Source organism: Electrophorus electricus, chromosome 11 (assembly GCF_041902795.1).
Source record: "Electrophorus electricus isolate QZ-2024a chromosome 11, ASM4190279v1, whole genome shotgun sequence".
Classification (NCBI taxonomy): domain Eukaryota; kingdom Metazoa; phylum Chordata; class Actinopteri; order Gymnotiformes; family Gymnotidae; genus Electrophorus; species Electrophorus electricus.
The window spans coordinates 10,182,501-10,203,916 of NC_137507.1; the positions used below are offsets into that span (position 1 = coordinate 10,182,501).

The 21,416-nt window shown below is 48.1% G+C and overlaps 1 protein-coding gene and 1 long non-coding RNA gene across 5 annotated transcripts in view; one reads left to right on the forward strand and one right to left on the reverse strand.

Moving 5' to 3' along the window:
- The window catches only part of LOC145659715 (uncharacterized), an 18,202-nt gene extending 1,150 nt beyond the window's left edge, over window positions 1-17,052 (reverse strand). The window contains exons 1-3 of one of the 2 annotated variants that reach the window (XR_014125830.1): window positions 15,485-17,052; window positions 15,271-15,359; window positions 1-153 (exon numbers count right to left, since the gene is read on the reverse strand). The exon at window positions 1-153 is cut by the window's left edge and continues 1,150 nt beyond it. This is a non-coding gene — a long non-coding RNA (uncharacterized LOC145659715). Of the gene's footprint in view, window positions 154-15,201; window positions 15,360-15,484 lie in introns of those variants that run through there. The other variant, XR_014125829.1, reaches the window with a different exon arrangement.
- The window catches only part of kcnd2 (potassium voltage-gated channel, Shal-related subfamily, member 2), a 96,401-nt gene that overhangs the window by 67,265 nt on the left and 7,720 nt on the right, over window positions 1-21,416 (forward strand). The window lies entirely within an intron of this gene.

Below are 21,416 nucleotides of genomic sequence, written 5' to 3' on the forward strand. Positions count from 1 at the left end.
CGAGGGCACGTTGGTGCTGTTTTTCTTGGTGTTCTTTGTTTTTTTTAACATCTCTGGTTCTACATATAAGGGTTGGAATAAAGATACGGAGGAAGCTCCAGTGTTACAGTGCTGTCAGCGCTGTTTCCAACGGCCCGAGTGTTTGTTGTAGACCTTGGGTAAGCAAGCAGAAACAAAGGGAAAAGGTTGAGCGCAATGTTATTATGTCATTGAACAGTAAACACTGAGCATATGAAGTAGCTTTTGTGTTTGCTAATGAATAAAATATACTGTTCACCGCTAATGTGAAAAGCAGTGGAGCCAGGACAGAGTAGAGTTTCACAAGTTTGAGGTAACCTGTCAACAAATGGTGTGGAGTCTCCCTCTCTGTTACACACACACACAGACACACACACACAGCCTAACATACTGACCCACCAAATCTCCGCAAACACACCTTTTCCCAGCCAGGGGCTGTGTGGCTGTGTATAGCAGATGTCTAATAGGAGCCGTGGGCTGTTGGAGGGGAAGGTGAGGTTGGTGGGGTTAGTGGTTGGTGCTTTGACTGCTCTGTGCTATCAGCAGATGCTATCAGGCCTGTAACTCTATCTCTCCGCCCAGGGAATGGGGACCTCTTGGACTATTGTATGCGCTGACTTATAGCTGTAGCTCTATACCACACGCTAATTATTTAAGGGATGTGTGTGTGTGTGTGCACGATTCTGCATGCATGTGTGTGGGTGTGTGTGTGTGTGTGTGCATCTGTGTGTGTGTGTGTGTGTGTGTGTGTGTGGGTGTGCGTGTTTGTACTTTCTTATGAATGTTATGGTCAACAGCAGTAGTAGCTAAGACATAACGTACCACCAATAGTACTGGTATGCCGCTACTAGATATGTGATACTTTGTTGAAAGTTGCTGAAGGTTGTTTTGTTGATTTGCTGAATTTGGAATTTATATTACTATATATATATATATTATTTTTTTTAGTTTTATTTTTTTCTTTGTAACTAGTCAAACTTCTCACTTTTTGGCTCTCATTGAGTTGCTAGTTGTCCTAAAGGGGCTGTCCTTAGGTGTCCAAAATAAAAATCAGCATGACAAATTCTTTATTGTGTTTTTAAATCCAGACCATGATTCACCAAGTTTCAGAGCTGTGATGATAAAGTGTGTTTCTATTGTCTTTGTCTGGAAAATAACTTTTATAAGTGGTTAAGACATAAACATGCCCAGAAAACCTTCCACGCACCCACACTTACCCCCCCCCCACACACACACAGAAACACACACACACACACACACACAGAAACACACAGAAACACACACACACAGAAACACACACACACACACACACACACACAGAAACACACACAGAAACACACACACACACACACACAAACACACACACACAGAAACACACACACATAGTTTGCTGTCAATCTAAATGAGGCTTTCTCATGCTGTCCATGCAGGCTGGAATGAGGCTGTCAGTCAAAGTGTACGATCACGTAAAGTGACACCCCACATATCACGCGATAATGTGTCTCAATTTAGTACCCCTTCCATCTCTTCTCTCATCCCTGCACTCCTTCCTTGATTTCTCTCTCTTTCTCTCTCTCTTCTGTGGGCAGCCAGCCCAGGGGTCTTCCCAGCACTGATGGATGGATCAGATGCAAACAAATGAGTGGAGGTGTCTTTTCATCTCTCCAACATGGATCGGATTTAATCACATCAGCTTACCCTAACTGCAGTATTGCCTATTGACCGAAGTGTGCGCGCACACACACACACACACACACACACACACACACACAGACGCACACACACATATACATACACACACACACACACACACACACACACACACACACACACACACACACACAGATCGCATAAACCCATGTTCCCAGAGGGCTGCTTGGGAGACACTGAAGAGGAATGGCATATCAAACAGCCACTGACCTGTGAGAGAAACTTAATTAGCTAGGAAAGTTCTGGCTGCGGTGGACTGTTCCACTCAAACGCCTCGTTGGGGGTCACCCATGATTAACCCCAGAATGGATCACTCCAGCTTCGCTGAGCAAGGAGATGGATGATCTATGAGACAGACACATGGTATGCCTTAAGGTCAATGGTCTGAGAAGGCATTTAATGTTATTTATGGCAGTTGGAGGGGCTTGTAAGATTCATTGAGAACGAATGGTCTGGCAGCTGGGGGTTGGTCGAAACCACGCTGGTCTAATCATTACTGTCTGACTTACTGCACTGTAATTAATCCCCTGCTTTTCCCTTTTACGCTTGTGCTGTTGTGTTGTCTTGCCTTGTTTTTATTGACAATTGTGATATTCCTGACTCAGTGCTCAGTAGCTTAGGCCCCGTGCTGGCACGTAGGTTCCGCCTCTTGCCGTATGAGAAGACGGTTCTGCACAATGTCCAACTGCAAACCATAGCCGCCTTCTCTGACGTCACAGCATGGCGGACATTTTCAAGCCCAGAGGCGAACCCCGGGAGGCCCCCTAACTGCCATCCTGGAGAGAGAGAGAGAGAGAGAGAGAGAGAGAGAGAGAGAGAGAGCGAGCGCGAACACCTCTCTGCTGACTCCTCTACTCCCGCTCAGCTCTTCCGGCCTTCTCTTCAGTCTTTTGTTTGCCCCCTGCTTTCACTCGGCAGCAGTGCCAAGGCTTTTACACACAACACGCTCCTTCTTTTGTTCATCACGTTGTACAGAATCAGATCCATTAGGTCCAACTGCTCTCTCATCTGTCAGGTCACCCACCTCTACGTAGATTGTCCATCGTTTTGGCCATATGGCCAAATGCAGTATCTAAATGGGTTATTAGGGGACCGCATACAATATGATAATAGTAATCACTCTGTCTAGCTGACCAACCATCTACAGATTTTAAGATTTGTCTTTTTCAAAATCTATCAGGATATAACTTGATTATAACTTGGATTACACCAATCCACTTTTAATCAACCTATTCTTCAAGCCCACATGGTCATTTCACTGCAAAATTCAGATGACAATGTCTCGAAAACTATTTCAAATCTGGGCAGCTTAGTTAAGGTACCAATTACCTAGGACAGAAATGTGCAAATAGGCCACCTCTAAAGTGATAGGCTTGAAAGCATCACACTTCTTACCTGTCTGGAAATCAGAAGACAAAAGAGTGCTGATAACGAGGATAAAAGTTTTGCTGCCTGGAAATGCATATGGACATGGACTGCAAACAGGCGCACATGGACATCATGCACCTTCCATTTAGATGTGCTCCTGTAAAATGGGACAACAATCTCCTTGGTGCCTTTGAAATGAAGCTTCTACTTTTATGAGAAGGAAGACCCCAAGACCCAGAAGGTCAGCGATAACCACAGTTTCCAGTTAGAGATGCGTAAGTTAAGCAGACTTCACACTGACTTCACAGGAATTTGAATCACTATTCTAGTATTTGAAAAGTACTGGTATTGAGCTCATAAACCCTTATAATTTACCATTTTAATGGTTCTACACATTTGTGTAATGCCATCCATGTATTGCAAAGATTTTATTGTTGGAGGAGGTATTTTCCTAAATTGATTGTTTTTTCATTAACTACTTATATGTGAGCTAATTAGCAAATCCAGGCAGACTTCAGCCAATTAGCAAATCCAGGCAGGTAGAAGAAGAAACAGAATAAGTCAAAAGACAAATAAAATGCTTATAGCATCTTTATCAAACCCAAAGTTGCTTTGCAAAGTACAGAAAGTTGTTTCCAGGTTGAAGTTTTCTGCTACTTTGCAAATAAACCGTGTTCATAAGTATTATGTTTATGGCATATGGCGATATTATGGAGCTCTAGGGGAACAAGGGTTGTACATCGTGCACTGACAGCATGTCATGGCTTGGGGACAGAATGCAGTCTGGAGATGCGTGATGTCATGGCATCCAAAGTAACACACCCCAGCTTTCATCCAGTCACGTAGCGGGACAAACGTACACGGACGAAACAGATTCTTAAGTATGTGCAGTATGTATGAAGGGTGTGCTAGTAGCTACGTGGTACATGTATTCTGGTAAATCTAACTATAGCAGCTTAGCAAGAAGGGGGATCCAGAAGGTCACACAGGCATGAGGTATCAGTAGTCCACATAACCACTGCCCACAAACCTGAATGATCATGTAAAGAGAGGACAAGACCACCAACATGACTGTTTCCCATAATTCTCTGGCACTTTATCTAACCAAAGTCTGGACTAAACAGGTGATCAGCCATTACCATAAGTGGTTAAAGTTTTGTTTCAGGATATGTGTTAATGACGTTTTTGCTGTTTGCTGGAGAGACCAATGTCACTGTTCCTGAGTCGCTGCTCTCAGTCCACACCAGCTTCCTGGATATTCTCACAGTATTAACATAAGTCTGGGCATCGCCAGCCGACCGGGAAGTGACATTACTGTACGGAATGATGTGATCAAAGGGCAGCGCGTAAAGCTTGAAGAGGGACAGGGCAATGCTAGAGGTGGCAGACTGATGGCTACGAAATGATATCAATTACTGAGATTCTCTGACCCAGGCAGGAGATGAACCCATAATGCCAGAGATGGAAACCAGTAAGTCATGGTCACAGTATTAAAATCAAGGCAAAATTGTAGGAGGGACAGAGTGTTCAAGGCCTGAATGTTTGAGTGAGCAAGTGTGAGGAAATGCAGCTGTTTGACTGCTACCTTTTCTTCCACTTCTGATGGGAAAGTCGTATAGAAATGGGAAAAGCAGGATCAAGTCCAAGTTTCTTTAGCACTGGGGAGGAGGTAACATGTTAATGAGATAATAAAGAGGCCTGGATATGAGCGAGAGACAATTCTTAATGCAGCACATGGGACAGGATTGACCAGGCAAGGAGATGCATTAGCTTTAGAGACTAGCTGAGAGATAAAAGCAGGCTCAGTGAAAGAAATGCTGTCAGGGAAAAAATGTGTCAGGGCATCTTAGGAGGGTCTTACTGTTCTGGAGGAAGCACTGGTGCATTTTGCTGCGTTTTTCTTTAAAGAAGTAACGAACGGAATTTCTTTGCTCAGAAAATCTCGGAAGAGGATGAAGGAGTTGGTAATAGTGAGAGGAGTTTGGGATTTGCCGCCTGTTCTACGGAACGCATGGGAGAGGTAGCCGACTTTCCGTCATCAGCATAGGCTGAAGAGTGAACAGTAGGTCCAGTTTTCCCAGTCAGGCAGTCAAGACACTGACCAGAGGCTACAGGTGCATGGAACGCAAGACTGAGGCCAGCGGATGGAGGACTTTATGGAAAGACTCTCGTCTGGATGATGAAGTCTGTCAGAAATGATGCCTTTCTGGTGTGGCCAGGTTTCAACACAGCACAAGAGTTTAGTAGAAAAATGTGGAAGGATGAAGACTGAAGATGTGAAGATGGCAAAAGATGTGAGGGGATTGTGTGCCTCCGTGTGGTAGAGGTATATAGCAGTTTTCTTACATGTCTCAGGGATGGAAATAGCTCAAATGAGTTTGAACAGAAACACCAACTGTAGATGTAGAAAAGAATGTGATATGCAGACCAGTAGAGCAGAACAAGTCTGGTCTGTATTGTGTGTGTGTGTGTGTGTGTGTGTGTGTGTGTGTGTAGGAAAATCTGCACATGTCAGACTGAAACAGCTGAGTACAGACATACTGAGCTGACAAAGAGCAGCCTGTCCTAAGACAGACATTAAAGTCCCAGTGAGAGACATGGACCTGGTGAGCTGTTCTGAGAGAAAGCTTAGAATTCGGGTGGGTTGTAGATTAACAGCGACAGGGTCAATCCAGCAGCGTCCAGGGCCATGCATTCAAATCTCACAGAGGGTATGACTCTATACACGACAGTAAATTCACCATCCTGTCTCCCTTCATCCTGAGTGTGGATATATAACCTCACACACACCGAGCGTTAAGATGCGTGTAGTCACTGGGTCGATGCCAAGTCTCTGTGTGAAAAACGTGGGTTTTTCTTCGACAATAAGTTCACTGAACAAAGGTGTTTCTTCAGTGAGTCTGAAATAGCAGACGGTTGTAGGGCTTCCCATAGTAGGCAGAGTGCAGTCATGCAGAGAATCACAATTAATACACTCATAGGTTTGGAGAAAGGTATTCCAGTGATCCCATCTGTCTGTCCCACTAGCAGTGACAGCATGGACTGGTGTACAGCCACTGAGTCAGAGGGATGGACACAGCTCAGGGGGTCATCCCAGAGATAGCTAGAGGGTAGGCCACCAAGCCGTACTGACATAAAGATAAAGAAGCCCGGTCTAGCTGTGATGAGATGGTACCCAAACAGCAGCCAGGGGAAGCTGCAAAACATCCAGCGTGGAGCTGGGGGCATACGAGTAGCAAATATAGTTGAAAACAACAACAAAAAAAGACACTGCAGCTAAAGACAGAAGCAGACAAAAACAGTCCAGCGACGGTGAAGTGAGGAGAGGCAGCCAGATGCACAGATGGTTCCCCTCAGCTGGAAGTTAGCAAAACCCCGGCGAGGACTTCTCCACCCAGTTACCTGGGTTTATTTCACATGGTCATTTCACAGGCTCCAGCGCTGCTCAGATGCTGGGGCTAACCTGTGATCCCCTCATTCTTCCTTAATACACACTCGTGTCCTCTGTCATAGGCATTAGCACATCTATTATTCATGCAGTAGCCTTAGCCTTAGGGAGGGCATCGCTCACTCCAGCAGTCCACTCATCTGGGCTAACAGCGCTTTGACAAAACGGATGCCGTGTTGAACAAACAGAAACGAGCTTAAATTCTGGGCCCTGGCCATCTCACGGCACGTGTTGGCAGTGAAGCTATGTTTGTTAGCAAGTGGCGCGCGTCTCAGAGGAGCAGGTCGGTGAAATGAGGGTCCCTTGGAAATGGAACGAATCATTGTGAAGTGACGTGGAGGTGGAGGGAGGAGAAGATTCCGACTGAATCAGGCTGGCACACTCATTAGCTTGGCTGGTTCCTCACAGAGGCTCACCGAGCTGTGCTGGGCTGGAAATGTCAATCAGATATGCTTGTTGCAGTCACAGTGAGGTGATGGAGCGTTTCTTACCAGGCAGTGTGTACCAGTCATTGTTCACAGTCTGTTCCTGATGCTCGTCAAATGTCTTGCTTTGAGTGGGAACAGGTGACAGATTTTTCAGGTCCACGTGCATATGCGAATGTTTTGGGTCCGTCTGTTTCTGGAGTGTACTCACATCAAATCGTTTACGCCACTGATCGTTGTCACCTCTCCACCTCCAGTTGATTGTTGGAGCACGGCACTTCACGTAACGCGCGGAGGTTTAATGGCGCTCTCAAGAGGTCAACTGAAGCAGAGTCGTAAAAAAAAAAAAGTCGGAACGCAGCAAACACGGTAAAATGAGATAAACAATGCAATTGTGTAAAATAAAATCAGGCAAGAGAAACAAACAAAGGCTACAGCATGAGGGCGGATATGAGGAGCGGGATGAGTGTCGGGTGTGTGGAGTGGAGCAGGTGCTGATGGACAGCAGGCTTGGGAACATCAGTATGATGGAAAGGAGAAAGAAGACTATAGAGGAGCTGGGAACAGACTGCTCATACTAGATGTGAGCTCACACACGGCTAGAAAAATAATGTTCGGGAATATTCCCGTCCACTCGGGGCAAGCTCACTTCAGCAGACAGTTCATTACTTCTCTGTTGCTTTACCCCCATCTCACTCTCTTTCCCTTCTCCAGTTTTGGGTGAGAGTCTGGACAGAGGGAGCCAAGGGAGGGACAGGTTGCGGTTGCACAGCGCACCTGGAGAGGAACCAAAAGGATTCCAGAAGTCTGTATCTCTCTCTCCACAGACATGGTTTCTTTGATCCAATTTGATTCTTTGGTTCCAATGCAGGGAACTTGTGGTAGTCTCTCTGTCTCTCTCTCTCTCTCTCTCTCTCTCTCTCTCTCTCTCTCTCTCTCTCTCTCTCTCTCTCTCTGTGTGTGCGTGCTTGTGTGCATGTGCATGTATTAAAGCTTGTTTGTGCTTAAAGGGAAATGAGCTCTGAGGATCCAGGCTAAGGTATTTACACTCCCCACCTACGTTATTAGAAACATGTATATATTAAATACACCCTGGAGGTGGACAGGCCGTGTCTCCATCCCATCTGTTGACAGGCCCGGTGTGTGAGACCTGCCCTGTCTCTTTATGGTCAGGCTACAGATTGCTGGATATTTTTCCGTGACCTACCACTCTCAACCCATCAATAACAGTGACATGTATGAATACTTCAGTAACACCCCTCTGCAGTATGTGCTCACAGCCCTATAAAACACACCTGATCAAGTGCAAAGTGAGCATAGGTGTCACGTAGGTGCAGCTACAATAGGAAGTAGTGAATTTGGTGAATGGAACATTTGTATGAGGTTTTCTTCATCACCAATGACTGTAGCTCACCTGGTAGCGCAGGTACAACAAGGTGGAAGCAACAGCAATGTCATGGCATTGATTTCCAGGGAGCAAACACACCATCTGCTGACACAGGGATATAAATCACTCTGGATAAGAGCATCTTCCAAAAACTGGAAAGATAGTGCATGAAGGGTTAACTGAGTCTCAGGCCCACTGTCTCTGTTCTTTATAATGATGGAGAGGAAAAGGCAACCAGCAGAGAGTGACTGATTTAAATCTCCTCCTTTAATGGAGAGGAAGGAAGAAAGAAGTGGGGGGACGCAAGAAAAGGGGGCGGGTTGAGGAGAGGTGGGGGCGGGCCGAGGAGTGGGGCAGGGGAAAAGGGGGCGGGCCGAGGAGAGGTGGGGGCGGGCCGAGGAGTGGGGCAGGGGAAAAGGGGGCGGGCCGAGGAGAGGTGGGGGCGGGCCGAGGAGTGAGGCAGGAGAAAAGGGGGTGGGACGAGGAGATGTGGGGGTGAGGCAAGGAGAGGGGCAGGAGAAAAGGGGGCGGGGCGAGGAGGGGTGGGGCGGGGCGAGGAGTGGAGCAGGAGGAAAAGGGGTGGGGCGAGGAGAGGTGGGGGCGGGGTCAGGAGGAAAAGGGGTGGGGCGAGGAGAGGTGGGGGCGGGGTGAGGAGAGTCCCTTTCGAGCTGCTATATAAGAGTGCCACTGCAGAGCATCTGATTTCCCGCTGTGCTTCTGTTTTTGTTGATGATCGGATTCAGTTGCATAAACTACAGCCTACCTGCAGGGCACAGTCTGTGGCCTTTACCCGAACCAGATTATTCATGCTTGCTGGGCTTTTGTCACTGAGGATTTATACAGAGATACTAACCAGTGGCTGTTCATCGACAGGATTATGTTTGGGAGTGGCCCACGCCAACACTCCCTGTCCCTTCTCGTCCAAGGTCACGGTTAATTGGAAAGTCTGGCAGCGGTGAACTCATGCACAAGTCACTGTGTACAATGCAGCTTTGGAAAATGAATAGTAGTAGTTTAAGACAACTTTTCAACATTTATCTTTGAATGCCTTAGGCTTTAGATGGTTGTGTGTGTGTGTGTGTGGGTGGGTGGGTGTGTGTGTTGACATTAACATGACGGGGCAGCATTGATGTTTGCGGATGCCATGAAGACTAATGCAGGCAAAGTATTAGCATTCAATTAGACACTATCGGCGTCCACCATGTGGTTTAAAGAAAACAAAATGCAGCTTTGCCTACCTAACAGAGAGCAGGATTCAGTGAGTGCTTGTCAGGTTATTAATTACCAGCAAAAGCTTCAAGCAGGACTTGTCATAACACGGGCTCATCCCTGGGCTTGCGCAGTGCTCGTCCCTGGGCTTGCGCAGTGCTCGTCCCTGGGCTTGCACGGTGTTTGCACAATAGCGGCTGCACATGAGAGTGGGATGACAGAGTTAATATTCCTTTACATGCACGCGAGTGTCAACAGAGTTGTCTGCCAGGGTAAGAAGGACGAAGGTCAGTTTGTCAAAGGAAGGCCGTGGACCGGAGCAGCTGGAGGAGGCAGCCAATCAGCAGCCAAGCTGGATAAAGGGCCGGAGCTTTCTGAAGCTGACGTTGATCATTCAGTGACATTTTTGCGCTGTTGCCGTGCTTGGAGGCTGGCCTTCCACATCCTGTGCTCCTCCACGGGGAGGAGGTGGTGGTTTAAGCTCGGGTGCACTGTTTTGTACTTCATAATGATGGAGAACCACTGAATGAGGCCAGACTCTCCAAGCTGTCCTATTGTCTAGGGCCCCCACTGTGAACTGGGTCAAGTTTCCACACACACACACACACACACACACACTGGCTTGCCACAGCTCCACCTGTAGTTCCATGGAGCCAAGACATAAGGAGGTCTTCTGCAACTCTCAGATATACTCACACACACACACACACACACACCTGCTGATACCCTCCACAGGTAAATGGTGTGAGACACACACACCTGCTGCATCAGCCTAGTTTTGGCCACAGACACACACGTCCTTTTGGGTCGAAAGAAGCCATGAGAGAGATGGAGGAAAGCAAAGGTTAGGATTCATTAACGTGACATCACCAGCCATGTTTCCTTTCTCCATCTCATACCATAACAGTCTGGCACTCTTTTTCTTGAACTGTTGCGTTCTCTCTCTCTCTCTCTCCCTTTCAATTACCATTGAACTCTAATTGGCTCCTCTCACATTGCAGCTCTGTTCAGCATGCCAGCTTGTAGTTTGTTTGGAGTTGTGAATTTGCACCTAAACATGTTAAAGGTCTGAAGTCCTCAGTGTGTGTGTATATATATATATGTGTGTGTGTGTGTGTGTGTGTGTTTGTGGTTTGTGTGTTTGTGGTTTGTGTGTGTGTTTCTTATTTACACCACTCCATCTGTGCAGTCACACCTCTGAAGCATCCAGCCCATTGTGTGCTATAGTGAGTGAGAGAGAGAGAGAGAGAAAAGGTGGAGAAAGACAGGAAGCGAGAGAGAGTGAGATAAAGAGTTGCGGGGGGGGGGGCTTGATGGGGGGGACACTGTGGTGAGTGGCAGACTGTGCCATCTGAAGTCATTTATAACTCTCTTAATGAGAAGGTCTGTTCATCTGTTGTACAGAGAGGACATTCCTGCAGGGAGGAGTCCATCACAGGGAGGTTAAACAAGCAGAGACAGACAGAGAGAGAGAGAGAGAGAGAGAGAGAGAGAGAGAGAGAGAGAGAGAGAGAGAGAGGCAAAACAAGAGTGAAAGAGCAGGAGGAAGAGAGAAGATAGAAGAACACAAGTAAGGAGAATCCTCTGGACCTCTTCTGGATAGGCCCAGGAGCAGAGAGCGTGGAGTCAGGAGAGGGTGTGCACTCGGCATCCAGGAGCTGTCTGCAGCGTTGCATTCTCCCCGGAGGTGATGAGAGAAGCATGCCACACACACACCACACGCTTAATATAAATAAACAATGCTCCAAAAAAATACAGCCGCTGCTCCGCCGCATTGCCAGCAACAATTCAATCCCACGGCTGTGTAATTTAATACAGCTCAGCTATTTCACATTTCATTCAAAGACATTTGGACGAATGGCTATTATAATCTTATTTGATGTCTAATCCTATTGGGACAGGTTGGGGGAGGGCGTGCTGAGAATGGCCAGCAATTTACTTAGAGGGAAATCATGAATTATGAAGGGGTGGGGCTTCACTTTGTTCCTGTCTACATCAATATATACACAGTGCAGTTCTTTTCGCCGGTTTTCAATACCTGCCACAACGTAGTGGTGACTGCCTGGACTTGTCTCGCAGGGCTGGGCCCAGTCCTCATATTGTGATTTAATCACAATACGATTACCTGCCTGCTCTGTCTTATCAGACCTTTGCATTATGGAGGGGTTTGGCCCCCTGGGGCTGATAGGGTGTGTACAGGGAGGGGTTTGGCCCCATGGGGCTGATAGGGTATGTAGAGAGTGGGGTTTGGCCCCCCGGGGCGGATAGGGTGTGTAGAGAGTGGGTTGTGGCCCCCCGGGGCTGATAGGGTGTGTAGAGAGTGGGTTGTGTCCCCCCGGGGCAGAAGGGATATGTACGCATCTCTTTCAGGACTGGAGCACTGCAGACCTGCTTTGCATTGAGCTTTGATGTAAAGCTTTTTTTAAGTCACACGATACGTGATACTGTACTGTATACACCGCCTAATGGTAGAGGCTAATTATGGTCAGCATTTTATTTCAATGTAAAATTATATTTAAAAATACACTGAGTGCATTTTATTTTTTTAAATGAGCCATTCTGCTCCTTCTCCCTCTACCCCACACACACACACACACACGCACACACACACGCACACACGCGCACACACACACACGCACACACGCACAGAGTATACAGTGTGTATCAAAATCATTTCTATGCCAGAGCCGCAAAGAGAAGCATGCTGAAGATCAAAGTAGTGTTCTCTCTTGTTTTTCTTCTCTCTGTTTCAAGCAGCTTGCTGAAGGAGAGAAGCTTTGATGTGAAGTAATGATGTGGGTTCTGCAGACATTTTCCTATTCATTACCTTCACACTGTTTTCGCTATCCTTCAAGTACTACCACTGCTACAGTAAGGAGGAAGCAAGACTGTGGCTGCCTGGACTGATTTGTTATAGTATATGTGTGTGTGTGTGTGTGTGTGTGTGTGTGTGTGTGTGTGTGTGTGTGTGTGTGTGTGTGTAGTGGGGGCGGTAGTGGGTGTTGCATGTGTGTGAGCACGCTATTTCTAAAAATGGCTGTACAGCCACAAGTAAATTAATTGGTTGTGTGTCGGTGCCCTTCTACCTTCTTGAAACATAGATGTGTGTGTGTGTGTGTGTGTGTGTGTGTGTGTGATTGCTTCTCAAGGGGGCTTTGCGATAATCACCTGCCACATAAGATCAGTGCCACCGTGTCATGATGAGCTGCGGTTGGTGAGCGCCCCCTGCTGACTGCATCCTGCTCTAATCACGATCGCAGGAGCAGATCTGATTAGGGAACCGGCAGCGGCGACGCCAAGCCTCGCTGTGGAGCCGACCCCAGGCTCCTCCTTCTGCCCCTCCCACTTCCCCATGCTGGACCTGGAGAGAGATAGATGGCGTGGCCCGAAGCGCCAATTTGGCGAATGACAAGTTCAAAAACAGATGGATGAGCGAGGCATGGGGAGGTGCCTCCCTGCCTCCCGCCCACTGCTCCTCTGTTGTTCTGTTTCCTCGTTTGTCCCCCTCTTCTTTCCACTGTGAGTGATAGCACCTCCACAGGAGCCATTTTGTAGGAGGCAAGGCAGCTGATGGCAACTGATCCTTCAGGTAGGAGAGATGGTTGGAGAACTTTAAAGGCCCGGTGCGTCCAAGCCCTTTCAAAGCCTTTATAAGAACCAGTGAAGGATGCCTGTGCGCTGCTGTTATCCCGGTGGCCAACCAAAAGAAAGCAATTACCCACTTTAATCGGAGTGTTTGATGAGACATCTTCCCACTTGGGCGTCACGCATGTCATAATATTCCAAGGGGACCTTAAGAGGAACTAGACCAGATCAGTTCCTCTACACATGCATGTGCTTTGTTTTGAACGTACTATGCCTGGGGCCACTCTAAACCTCAAAACCCTTGGCTATGTGAAGGTTCTCGCAGTGTTGGGAGGAAATATTGGGAATACAACAGCTCGTATTGTTCAACATTTTCGTTGCCGTGTTTGAATGTTCTTTTAACCTCAGTGTTTTTTTAATAGGCATTATAAATGTTCCAAATGTGTTTGAACTATAATGTTCTACGAGGGTTTTGTAGAACATTGTGATAGCCAAGAAAACTAGTCCATGAATGAACACAATTAACATTTACAAAACCTTTCATTTACAGTTACATTTACATTTACGGCATTTGGCAGACACTCTTATCCAGAGCGACGTACAAGAATTTGTAGTCCTTGTAGTTTATCAGCGTAATGTTCTGATATACTACAAGAAATATTAGGGAAATGTTCTTGAAACAAAAAATTGTTCATATTTATGACACATTTTTATTCATTGTGCTTTTAGCTGAATACAGGATAAGAGTGATTGGATGTAAGAAAAGATTGTGTGTGTGTGTGTGCAGGGATGTTGTGGGTTTGTGTGTATGTATGTGGGGGTGTTTGGGTGTGGGGGTTGTGGGGGGGGGGAGGAAGGGAGGGAGCATGTGCACACATCCCTGTTCTGGGCCAAAACAAATGACATAAACCATCTCATTTGACAGCTTTGTGCTTTTCCCCCCTTAGGCTTTTGCTTATGCTTGTTTGCTATGTTGAGTGTGTGTGTGTGTGTGTGTGTGTGTGTGTGTGGTCTGTCCACCAGGGCTGCAAGGAGGAATCAATAGGACTTAGTGAGAAGAGAGTGAGTCAGACCTGGATTTAGAGAAACAACACTTTGTGTACAAACCCTGGGAGGAATGACTGACTGTGCCTGTGTCTGTGTGTGTGTGTGTGTCTCTCTGTGTTGATGTGTATATGTGTGTGCATTCACTTGCACATGGATACACAGCACAAGTGTATGACACCTATGCGTGTGTGTGGATGTTAGCATGCATGCTTTTGTGTATGGGTGTGTATGGGTGTGTGTAACCCATCCCTCACTGCAGGCAGGCAGACACATACAGATGCAGAGCGTCAGGTCATCCAGTGCAGACTAGAGCAGGGCTCCTCCCCCTTTGTCGACCACGCCCACATCCACACTCCCCATTCTCCTGCCGTTAGCGCAGTGCGATAACATTTGACAAATGTTCAACCTACACTGTGACCTCTACCAGTGTCTCCATGATGAGCTTTCTATCCACTGACACACCCCTTTCTCTCTCTCTCTCTCCCTCTTCCTCTCCCTCTCCCTCTCCCTCTCCCCCAAGTGCTATTAAAGATAGGCCATTCGGATCTGAGAGAGAGCTTTTCTCCCAGATAATGTGCCAGACATTCCGCTACTTTGACCTCTCAAGTTTGCCGTACCTTAACCCCCACTAAAAAAGCGAGGGATGAAGTGGAGAGATAAAGGATCCCCTCCCTCTCCCTCACTCGGCCTGAGCCCCACGGACTGAAGGTCGGACGTTAATGGACAAATCAAATACGTGTTCGTTAAAGGAATGTGTCTCGGAAGCCCCACAGGCCTCTGGATGGTGGTAGGCAGGCTGGCATTCTGGTGCCTAAGCCATGTCTGTGTTATTGCCAGGGAGAAGGAACGCGGCTGAGAGAGGGGTAGATCTTGGCGGGGGGGGGGGGCACGTGGGAAGGAACAAGGGAGGGAGGAGGGATGGAGGGAGGGAGAGATGTCATACCTCTCTCTTTAAGAAACAGCAATTTCAGAATTTCTATGTGTTAGTCCTCTTCATTCTGTCACACACACACACACACACACACACACACACACACACACATACACACACACACGTGCATGCATATGCCTACCTGTCACAGGTACTTAACTTCTCTAATATCACCTCCTGTACTGTCCTGTACAGCTAACGCTGACTCGTTAGCGTGCCTCCCCGCCCTGCCTGTCCACAGGAGAGAGCAGAGGTTTTTGATCAGGGGCCGTTCGCCATTGCTCAAGGATCCTTCACTGCATTAGCAGCCTGGTCCAGTTCTGTTGTGGCGCAAGGCCGTGCGATTGCCGCGTTACCTTTTGGTGCCCTCTGCACGCTGTTGGCTGGCTCATTCCCTGCCCTGCCGTATGGGCTATTAACAGGCAAACACTGATAGCTATGCAATCATGATGATGATGATGATGATGATGATGATGATGGCGATTAGCACGCCGGAGCAGCGTAAGCTGTTTTAGGAAGAAAAATATGTGAATTGCAGCATTTTGGGCCATAAGCAAATCACACAAACAAACATGCAAACACGCAAAAGCCTCGGACAAATGTGGGGCTGGCGTGCTCGCTGCTCTGACGCGTACAGTTGGGGACTGGCCATGTGATCGGTGTTATGTGGGTTCGCACTAATGTGTAATACTTGGAAATTGTGATGCCATTATTGAAGGTAATACTATCCGTGTGTGTGTTTTGGCTTTATCTCCTCTCTGATATTGATCAATTAATCTTCACTAAAGGGCCCCTGGTGGATAAAGTAATTGACTGCATTATTGTCGAATCATGTATACAATGAACGAATGGCACTGGTAAATACCAACCTCTTCCTCCGTTGCTGTCGCAGCGGGTAACTCCACCCACCACCCCTCCTCTGCTCCTCGCCCTTCCCAAAGTGCGCCTGGCGTCCTGACTTAAACGGGGTGGGGCGGAGGGGCAGGGGGGCGGGGCAAAGATGGAACACAGACCCTACACTCTGATGGCTGCTGTGTTCTTTTCTCAGGATAAATCAGTCGTAACTGGGCGCGGCGTTGAGAGTGCGTTTGTGCGGAGCGGCATCTCTGATTGATCAGCTGTAATTCACCAAGACGGGAGACCGCAGCCCATTTGGTGGGGCTCTGAAGGCAAAGATAAAAGTGTTATCATCCTCAGACTGCCAGTCCTCTATGGAGCGCTCATTCTCTCTCTCCCTCCTCCATCTCTCTCTCTCTCTGAGAGAGGAGTGCGTTAGTGTGTATCATTGATTATCCGGTCAAGGACTCATAGCTGTGCTTGTCGTGGTCCTGGGAGGGCAGCGTGATACGATGAACTGACCCTTCACCTTGTTCTCCTGTACATATGCCCTAGCAATGCAGGAAACATGGGTTGGCGTGTGTGTGTGTGTGTGTGTGTGTAAGAGAGAGGTAAAAGGTTGGAAGCTGGTTGAGGGACAGGCACACAGGGCATTAAGACAAAAGTGGGTGAGTGTAATGCGCAGGGGGAGGAGAGATGAAATGGACTGTTCAGCATTCACCGTGGAGACGGAGGATGGCATAGACAGAATTATTGATGTCGTGGAGGTGGGGTTCTTATGAAGCTGCCACATCACGCATTCACAGAGGCCTTTCCTGCCGCACCTCACCTGCTGAACCTGCCCACGGCTCCGGTCCTCTGCTGCTACCCACAATCCTGTGCGCCTGGGCGCCCCTGCTGTGCCGCAGGCGTGTCTCCTAGCACTCCCCAGAGGGGGATGAGGCGAGCGTAGGCTGATGTGCCGTTGGGAGGGGCAGGGCCAGCCGTGGGGATCAGGCTCGACGGGGGCGGAGCCTGTATGAACGTTAAGAGTAAACAACAGCATATAGCAGCAGAGAGCAGGACACTGAATGAAATTATCCCAATAAAAACCATGAGGAGTTGTTCCGGCTTTTGGGAAGGCAGGAGACTGTAGGTTGGGGGGGGTGGTGCGGTTTCACATAAACTTTGGGCTGGAGTTCTTGGCGGCTTCCTTAAATGAGAGAAGCCGAACCCCCTACTGAAGACTGTGAGAGAGAAAGAGGGTGAGAAGTATGAGAACCAGGGAGGAGAAGAGGAGGAGTGTGTGTGTGTGTGTGAGAGAGAGAGAGAGAGAGAGAAACAGATAAACATGGGGATGTTTAGGTGTATAAATAGGGGGAAATAAGGGCAGGTTTTCAAGTGTGGTATTTCTCCCAAACTTTAGTTCTTCTATAACTCCATTTAGAGAGCAGAACTTGGAACAGACTCTGTTTCTCACGGAAGAGGACATTTTCCTTAATTTCCACTTGTGTGGCACTTAAAGATGAAAGAAAACAAATTCAGGCTTTGCTATAAACAGAGTTTGAGTGAAATACTTTGGTTCGGGAAGATGTTGTTAATGTTAGGCAGGAATCTTGAATTTGTAATACACACACACACACGCACACACGCATATGCACAAAGAGACAGAGAAAAGCTCTCTCAGAACATAATCTCCCAGGGGTGTGCTGTAGGTGTATCTATGTATATATGCCTGTGTGTACTCAGGAAACCTCCTCTGTGACTACAATAGAGTGTGCGTGAAGATGTGACAAGGTGTTCCATGGAGGTCTGACAAGAATACTCACGATTCCTAATCCTCAAGGGGACTAGAGCAAACAATAGGGGATATAGAGGAGAGGTGCAATACATACATTTTCCTGTGTGTGTGTGTGTGTGTGTGTGTGTGTGTGTGTGTGTGTGTGTGTGTGTGTGTGTGTGCATGAGCTCATGTGCTTGCACGTACATGTGTGTTTGTGAGCTCAGCTAAACCAAGTCGAATAGCCATGACATGGTAGTTACGGCAGTGACCAGCCAAGCTGTCTTCTAACGAGCTCTATGATCGTTAAGCTCGTTAAGAGCACTGTGCCTGCCATCCTTTCACTGGGTGATCCAGGGCTGCCTGCCTGGCACAGCTGCTGGGCCTCCAATTCAGAAATGCAGGGTGAACTGGGGGCAGGAGAAATGGGAAGTTCTCATTTTCTTTGAGGATTAGCGAACAAATTTAGTGTTTGTCTGCATTTCTGCTGTTCCGTATTCATTCACTTGTCATCTCTCCCTTTTTCTTTCACTCTGTCTCTCACTCTCTGTCACTCTTTCTGTCTCTCTCTGTCACTCTGTCTCTTTTTGTCTCTCTCTGTCACTCTCTCTGTCTCTCTCTGATATCCTATGTAATCTGTGTAAAGTCAGGGGGAGGCATATGTGTACATGTTTGGCTGTTTGCTGTCAGAGAGTGGTCTCCTTTTGATGACCCGCTTCCTCTGACACCTGATTGGATTGTAATTGCGTTGTGGTGACAAGCTGCTCTCAGCATTTACAGCTTCAGTTGAGCTCTCCTAAACCTGTGTGTGTGTATGTGTGTGTGTGTGTGTGTGTGTGTGTGTGTGGGTGGGGGTGTCAGCTAGTGTGTAGGTGGGTGAGTGTTCTGGGAGTGTGGGTGGGCTTATATGTGTGTAGTTATGTGTGTGTGTGTGTGTGTGTGTGGTGGGGGGGTGTCAGCTAGTGTGTAGGTGGGTGAGTGTTCTGGGAGTGTGGGTGGGCTTATTTGTGTGTAGTTGTGTGTGTGTGTGGTGGGGGGGTGTCAGCTAGTGTGTAGGTGGGTGAGTGTTCTGGGAGTGTGGGTGGGCTTATATGTGTGTAGTTGTGTGTGTGTGTGTGGTGGGGGGGGCTGTATGGCGGATGAGTGTGCTGTTCTTTAATGCTAGAGAAAGGTCCGATGGTTACATTTGTTTTTCCATCAGCGTGAATATTAAATGATAAGCACACATCTCCCCTTTCTGTAGCAGCTCTGCCCTGCACTCGGCTGCAGTGGCCTGTTCTGTGCTGGCATGCTTTTGGTGGCCTTGCGAGATTAAGTGTGTGTGTGTGTGTGTGCGTGTGTGCGTGCGTGCGTGCGTGCGTGTGTGGTGTGCGTGTGTGTGTGTGTGTGTGTGCGTGTGTGTGAATTCATGTAGGTCAGCAAGGTTAATAGAGGCGTTGTCATGTTTAATAGCACTGGACACAGAGTAGCTGGGAAATGACAAATACAGCCAGCAAATTGGGCATTGTCACCTCTTCAACATACACACATGCTTTCTCTTTCACACACACACACACACACGCACACACACACGGAGCACAAAAATGGTTTCATTATACCCCCAATGCACAAGCAGACATGTTTCTGCAGTAGGAAGTATGCTCGATAACAGTCACACATACACGCATACACACACGCATGCCCAAAAACACACACATCTGAATGCAGCCCACCACCGACCGGTGACCAACACATTCATCATGTGCACAAATCTAATTATGGGCATAATAGCCTAGCAGGGACTTTATTAGGCCTCCTTAATGAAGCCTTTGTCTGCTTGTCCGGAGCATCTCCCAGGCATGTCCACAGCGCTGTCCCAAGGTCCTGCCCCTGCCCACTCCCACATTAATGAGGATGTATTTGCGTCCATGGGTTTAAGGTGGACTGACAGGAAAGAGAGGAACACCCCAAAGGAAGGATCTTTGCTGCTGTGCTCCTAATGTCCCAGACTCTTCCTGTCTCTCTGTCTGTCTGTCTGTCACTCTCTCTCCCTCATAGTTAATTATAGGAGTGTAATTGGAGGAGTTGACACCGTGTGTGCGTAATTATTGCTCAGTCTTCAGCGGCAGCATCTCCCGGGCCCCCCGAGCACAGATCTGCCGCACCACTAATTCAATTAAGTTCTCCACTTAACGAATGCCGCAGCCTCTCGGCACGCTCCGAGAGGCCCCGCCCTTCCCGAGACGCCACGCTTGCCTGCTCGCCGCCGATTCCAGATCAGGCGTTCCAGGACAGTCGAGCCGGCAGCAGAGGTCGGGCAGATCCGTTACGTCGTCAGGTCTCCGCGGTCCTGTTCGCAGCACGCTGACATGGCATGTGCTTGCTCTGGTTCACCCTGCGCTGTCCTGGCATGTGTCCTTGTCCTGAGAGTGCAAACGGATCCGAATCCATGGACGCGTAGATGGTTGCTTCCCGTTGAGCTCCCGCCCTTGTCATTGACAGTAATGCGCAGGCGCAGGGCTGACGATCGCAGTCCTGCACGACCCTCAGTCCTGACACGGCCAGGGCACAACGGCTGCACTACGCTGCACGCTCTCGCCGAGACACCTGCGGACACGGGTCAGCCCAGCCTGTGGGTTGTTTCCACGGTGTCTCAGAGTGTCAGCCTTCCGGTGGGATGCAAATGGGATTCCAGAGGAATTCCAGTGGGCTTCCAGTGATGTCTGCCTTTGAAAGAGGGGGCGATCAGCCGGTTTGCCCTTCTCCCGCTGTCTCTACAGCAGAGACATGACGGGCACTCTGAGCAAAGAGAAGGGATGGCTCAGAGAGTGCAACAGAAGGAGTGTGTGCGTGTGTGTGGGGGTCTATCTGTGTGTATGTGTGTACGTGTGTGGAATATGGTGTCAGGCCAGCAGTGTGTGTTCCCACACTGACATGCTGGCTTCACACCACACACTGCGCGAGCTTCCTTCTGCGCAGTGTGTGAACACACACAGCTACTGCACTGCCTGCTTATGAATGAAAGACGTCTTAGAGAGGGAAGAGGAGAGAGGAGGACAGAAAGCTTTCTTTCTTGCGCTCTGTCGCTCTCTATCTCTCTCAAAACACCCTCACACACGTTTGTGTCTTTTGGTTCACATGGCACCATTTCTTTCTTAGAATTTTTACAGTGGGAGTTGGCAGAGGCGAGATTGTTTTCTAGAGGAAAAGCCATGGAGTCTGATAAAGACAGGCATCATACCCTGTAAACCAGATAGGAAGCACCCCAGCAACGTGACTCTCTGGCACCTCCCAGTGGTGTTACACAGAACTACATTCACTCGCCACCGAGCTGGGCACAGAAAATAATGACAAAGGGATTTTTTTTTTCTCTGCAGCAAACTTTTAAATATTACTTCAGAAGTGTTGGCTTTTAATTAGTTTTATGATGAAAGGACAACTCTAATAGTGGTGTTTCTTCATTTTGTTCTATTTTTTATCAGTATATTCAGATTTTTTTGGTTTGTTTTCATCTCTACATCTCTTTGGATTTCAACCTCCCTTCTCTCTCTGTCTGTCTCTATTTTAAACACGAATTTCATTTGTCTTTGATTTAATTTGCTGAGACGTCCACCCTCACTTAACACGCAGTGTGAGAGGACTGATCTCACGGCGATGCGGACCAACCGCGGGGCACGCACTCAGCCTTTCTCCCTCTGCCCCTGGTTCTGCAG